The sequence below is a fragment of the Myxine glutinosa genome, chromosome 5 (assembly GCF_964187855.1).
Source record: "Myxine glutinosa chromosome 5, kmMyxGlut1.1, whole genome shotgun sequence".
Taxonomy (NCBI): domain Eukaryota; kingdom Metazoa; phylum Chordata; class Myxini; order Myxiniformes; family Myxinidae; genus Myxine; species Myxine glutinosa.
The window spans coordinates 70618923-70624453 of record NC_136265.1 but is presented as its reverse complement, the minus strand read 5'-3'; the positions used below and the strand labels follow the sequence as shown (position 1 = coordinate 70624453).

The window sequence follows — 5531 nt, the reverse complement described above, 5'->3', positions numbered from 1 at the left end:
TATTGGTTTTAAAAACGGCTGAGATGAGTTCAATTTCAGGGAGGAGATTTACACGAGAAAGTGGGGAAGAAGAAGAAGAAGGAAAAGATTATGTGGTTGATGATGCTATTGACTTTAGTTAGTTTTTATTTGTAAATAAATGGAGGAGAGAGTGAAGGCATTCCTTAGGATTCTTTATGTTTTAAAAATAAAGATTGAAATGTATATGTTGAAAACCAAAAAGGTTTTGATACTCTGTCGGAATTTTTCTGATAAATAAATATGAGTTATTGTCTCAAATGTAAAAAGAAAACTAAATCTAAAAATATCTCTTATGTTAAAGCTAAAAATAATAGAGTTTATCAAAAAGGAATATGTCAAGTGTGTGGCTCTAAAAAGTGCCAATTCATCTCAGCTAAAAGAGGAGGAGATATACAAAAGTTTCTGTCAGGAAGTAAATTTACAACAACTGGAATTCCAGGGGAATTACACCTTCCAGGGTATTCTTTCTGTGGTCCAGGAACAAACTTGGATAAAAGATTAGATGAGGCTGACAATCCTAAACCTTGGTCCAGACCAAAAAATAGGGTTGATGAAGTGTGTATGAAGCATGATATTGCTTATGGGGATACCACCACATTGGATGAAAAACATGAAGCAGACAGAGAAATGTTGTATAATTTGTCTTTGATACGAAATCCAACTGAGAGAGAAAGTTGATAGGTTTATTGTGAAAAAAATGATAAGTGTTAAATTGAAACTTGGTCTTGGTTATTTCCCAAAAAACTATTAAACTCCAATGATGTTATCAAGACTGAGGAGCTTTTGGCTAATGAATTACATAAACCTATAATCACAAAGTTGAAAAGAAGGAAAGTTTATTCTAAATACACTGACCACATATGGTCCGCTGATTTAATCGAACTAAATAATGATAAGGGATACAGGTATGCTTTAACCGTTATTGATTTGAGGAGTAGATTTGCCTGGGTTGTCCCTTTAAAAAATAAAAGGGGTGATACTTTAATGTTAGCCTTTAAGCTAATATTTGATAGGGATAAAAGAAAACCAAAGAAACTGTGGACCGATGAGGGAACAGAGTTCTACAACAAAATATTCATGAAATTTCTTAAGGGGAAGGGTATTAAATTATACAGCACCTTTAATGAAGGAAAGGCAGTTGTTATTGAGCGTTTTAATCGTACTTTGAAAGAGAAATTATATAAAAAATTCACACAACTCGGTTCTCAAAAATGGGTATATTTAATTCAGGATATTGTAGATAATTACAATAATACAGTTCATTCATCAACAAAATCAAAACCATCAGAAACATTTACAAAATTAGAATATGAAAAGGAGATTAATTTGAGAAAGCCCAAGTTCAAAGTTGGTGATATTGTAAGGATATACAAATGGAAAAGCCATTTTGAGAAAGGTTATACACAAAAATGGACTAATGAATTATTTTAAATCATTGATGTAATGGATACAGTCCCTTGGACCTACAAATTATATGATTTAAATGGAGAAGAAATCTTGGGTTCATTTTACTCGCAAGAATTACAAAAAACAAAGCTAATAATTCATTAAACAACATTTCTATTCACCCCACCCAGATTAGCTAATTTAATTCGTGGTAATAAAAAAAAAAAAATTAAATAAATAAAAAATCATAAGCCACGCCCACACCGACCCCGCCCACACAGACCCCGCCCACCCCCCGTGCGTTCCCCCACCCTTGATCCCCCCTCATCCCACCCCCACCTTCCCCACACACACAAGGGGAGGGGAGGGGTGGGATGGGGGGAAATCAAGGGTGGGGGAACGCACCCTCCCCTCTAACCTTTATTCTTTTCTTGTAATTAATAATTAAATAATTCTGGACAAAGCATATATATATAAATAATATTTTAAACAAAATCTTTATATTTTTAAGACATTTTTCTTGAGGTATTACACATTTAACTTCTTCCCAGCACAAATCATCAATCTCTTCCAAACATAAGTCAAAGGTAGTTTCAACAGCAGCAGATATCTTCACGTTTGGAATCTCTTTCTGTCAAAGGCAAGAGGGGTAAAACAAGGAGAGAAATAAATGAATGATATACCCTGAATCACCTCCCACAATGCGCAGGGATATGGTGTACCTATTCGAAACGGTGTACCCACACATTGACACACACATGCTTACCTCCACAAAATCAAGCTTAGCGTTCAGATCGTCGAGATGAAAATTAAGGATATCACAGGATGACAGGAAATAACCATTCCTATGGAGTCCAAAATCGTCCCACTCCAAGCTTTGGTCTTCGAGGCTGCAACCATTCCTATGGAGTCCAAAATCGTCCCACTCCAAGCTTTGGTCTTCGAGGCTGCAAACAAAATAAGGAGAAATTAATATGCTGAAGTAAGCTTGACAAAACATCACACACACGCACACACACACACGCACACACACAAACACATACACACACAAACACACACACACACACACTAAGGCAGCGTCGTTTAACACAAATGTATTAATATTTAGTATCTTACCTTGCATATGAATCTTCCAAGAACGGTGAAACAGGCAAATGGTTTAAATGCTCATTCGCCTCGTTGTAAATCTCTTTCGGAAAAACTTCATTTTCTGCCAAGACCAGGTCATTTTCAAAACCTGAATTGCTGTAATAAAAAATATATATCATGTCATATAAATTTAAATTAATCACATACAAAGCTCTCACCAACAGTTCAATTCTGAATGTTCAAACAGTTCAAACTTACCCTTGTGAGTATTCTTCATCACTGGAATAAGACAAGTTGTCGTTCATCTTCGTCGATTCACAATGTTTAAAATTGAACTGAATACGGCTTTTTATAATGTAAAATGTATTCAGGGAAGAGAACTGGCTAACAGCATTTCGAGGAATCTCAAGGCGTGTGTGAAAACAGGAAACGAAACAATGAAAACTTTCTGGGAAGTTATCCAAGTCAGTGAAACAACGTCATTTCTCAAAAGCGAATAATTAATTTTAAAAAGGTTTGAGTATGGTGATGGAAGTTGGAGGAGAATTAAATTATTTCCCACGCATAAACAAATATTTGTAGGGTCGTTGTTTGAGTGGGTCAAAGATGATTCACCAGATGATATTAAGAGTAAAAGGTTAAAAGGTCCATAAGGTCAGAAGGATCACAGGTTCACACAGAAGGACCATTGTTTAAGTGGTCTAATGAATAAGGATAACATGTCAAAAGGTTAGAAGGTTCGTAAAGAACAGGGTGAGAGAAATAGAGGTCTTTAGGGGCAATGAGGGAGGGAAAGAATTAATATGGAAGTGAATGGGTCAATGTTTGAGTGGGTCAAAGATTAATCTGCCAGATGATATGTAGAAGAAGGATGATAGGTCTATAAGAGAAAACAAATATTTGTAGTGTTTGAGTGGTCTAATGAACAACATTAAGGATAGGTACTACAGACAAAAGGTTCATAAAGATGAGGGTGGGAGAAATAGAGGTGTTTTGGGACAATGAGGGAGGGGAAAATTTAACATGTAAGTGAATGAGGATTTGCGGTGTCCCAGAACCAACATTATTACACTACTCACCTCCACACATACACACACATCTGCCTCCCCCTCCACACCCCCCCCCCCCCCCACACACACATATCCACCTCCCCCCCCACACCCACACACACACATCCACACACACACACACACACACACACACACACAAACAAACAAACACATCCTATGGCGCACCTGTGGTGAAAATTTCACGTCAATCCGTGCAATGCTTGCAGAAAAAGCGATTTTAAAAATAAAATAAACGTGAAATTGCAAAGCCAGAATTATTTATTTTATCTGAGAAGCCAAACGAGGTTTCTTCTTCTTGAGCATCTCACAACTCTGTGTCAAATGCGATCGAGTTTTAAAAAGTCAGAATTTGACCAAATCTGTTTTATTCGTTTGTTAATATACCTCAGCTGTTGACAAATCTTCAATTATAATTTTATTTGAGGTTAAAATGACCGCAAGAGGTCGTGTGATCGTGATCACGTCCTGGAAGGACAAAATGTTGCGTTTCTTCTTCTTCTTCTTTTTTTTTTTTTTTGTTTTTTTTTTGTTTTGTTTTTTTTGTTTTTTTTGTTTTGTTTGTTTTGTATACAATATCGAGGCTCGTGAAAGAGCGAACATTAATCACACAGAAAGACAAACCGACACATAAAACATATAACATAGGGAGCGGTAGACAAGATGGGGAGAGAGGGGGAAGGACACAAACACAACATTTGAGAGCAGGGACCGAGAGACATGGAGACATCGAGAGATCTGAGAGAGGGCGAGGGCTTTGGGGGGGGGGGCGTGGGAAGGGGGCAGTGGGAGAGGTATAAAACATATGGACACTGCCAGGACTTCCAGGAAAGAAGTTGGAATTTCAAACAAGGTGGATCTGGGGTGAATTAGCGGGGGTAGAAAATATCAAGGTTTTGGATGGGGGAAGATAAGAGATGGTGGTGAACAGCTGTTTTAAAGACCTGGAGGGAGGAGTGGGATTGAAGGGAGTGAGGGAGTTTGTTCCAGAGGCGGGAGAAAAGAGGAATGAAAGAGTGAAGGTGAGCGGAGAGCCGAGATTTCGGCAGTTTAACCATCAGAGGGTTGCTGGCAGATCTTGTGCGACCTGTAGGAATATTTGGGGGACAGAGCACAGAGAGAGCTGGGGGTGCAAGGCCGGAGAGGAGTCGGTAGAAAACAGAAAGACCACCTACCTGCCTGCGGTGAGTGAGTGAAAGGCCCTCAGAGATAGCTTCATCGCGGGAGATTCCAATAATTCTGAAAGCTTTGGTTTCAACAGCGTGAAGCCGAGCTAGGTGTGAGGCAGGAGCACCGGCCCATAGGGGAGAACAGTATTCCATTGAGCTGCGGATGAAAGCCTTGTATGTGGTGAGGAGCTCAGGTGTGCCGAGGAAGGACTTCGCACGACGGAGGATGCCCAGTCGGCGACTGGCTTTGGAGGCCAGCTTGGAAATGTGGTTTTCCCAAGAAAGATCATGGCAGATAGTGAGACCCAAAATCTTGAGCGACAGAACTTCTTGGAGAGGATTGTTGAGAAAGTAGATGGGAGGGTTGTCCAGTCGATCTTTTCGGAGAGACATAGTAAGAGTGTGAGATTTGTCAGGATTGAAAGACATGTTCCACTTGTTTGACCAGTCTGTGATTTTGTCCAGGTCTTCAGAGAGTGAGGAGGCAGCAGACTGCCGATCTGAGGGAAGAGGAATGGAGCGGCAGAGAGTGGAGTCATCAGCAAAGAGATAGAGAGGATTTTCGAGAGAGTCAGAGAGATCATTGATGAAGACCAGAAAAAGCACGGGGCCCAGAACACTGCCTTGGGGAACTCCAGCCTGAACAGGAAGAGGAGATGAGAGAAACCCATTCAGGGCCACACGTTGACGACGACTAGAGAGGAAGTCCGCCAGCCATGCGTGGAGATTTCCATGGATACCAAAAGAGGAGAGTTTGGTGAGCAGAGCGGGGTGCCAGACCGTGTCGAAGGCACGTGAT

The 5531-nt window shown here is 39.9% G+C and overlaps 1 long non-coding RNA gene across 2 annotated transcripts; it reads right to left on the bottom strand.

The window, feature by feature from the left end:
- Window positions 1-1774: 1774 nt before the first annotated feature.
- On the bottom strand, window positions 1775-3583 carry LOC144892030 (uncharacterized). 2 transcript variants are annotated; one of them, XR_013623346.1, is made up of 3 exons: window positions 2524-3583; window positions 2174-2354; window positions 1775-2038 (listed from the first exon to the last, which is right to left on the bottom strand). It is a non-coding gene; the product is annotated as an uncharacterized LOC144892030 (long non-coding RNA). The 2 variants fall into 2 exon arrangements; XR_013623347.1 differs by having other exon boundaries at window positions 1775-2354; window positions 2524-2652; window positions 2755-3583.
- Between the last annotated feature and the right edge of the window lie 1948 nt (window positions 3584-5531).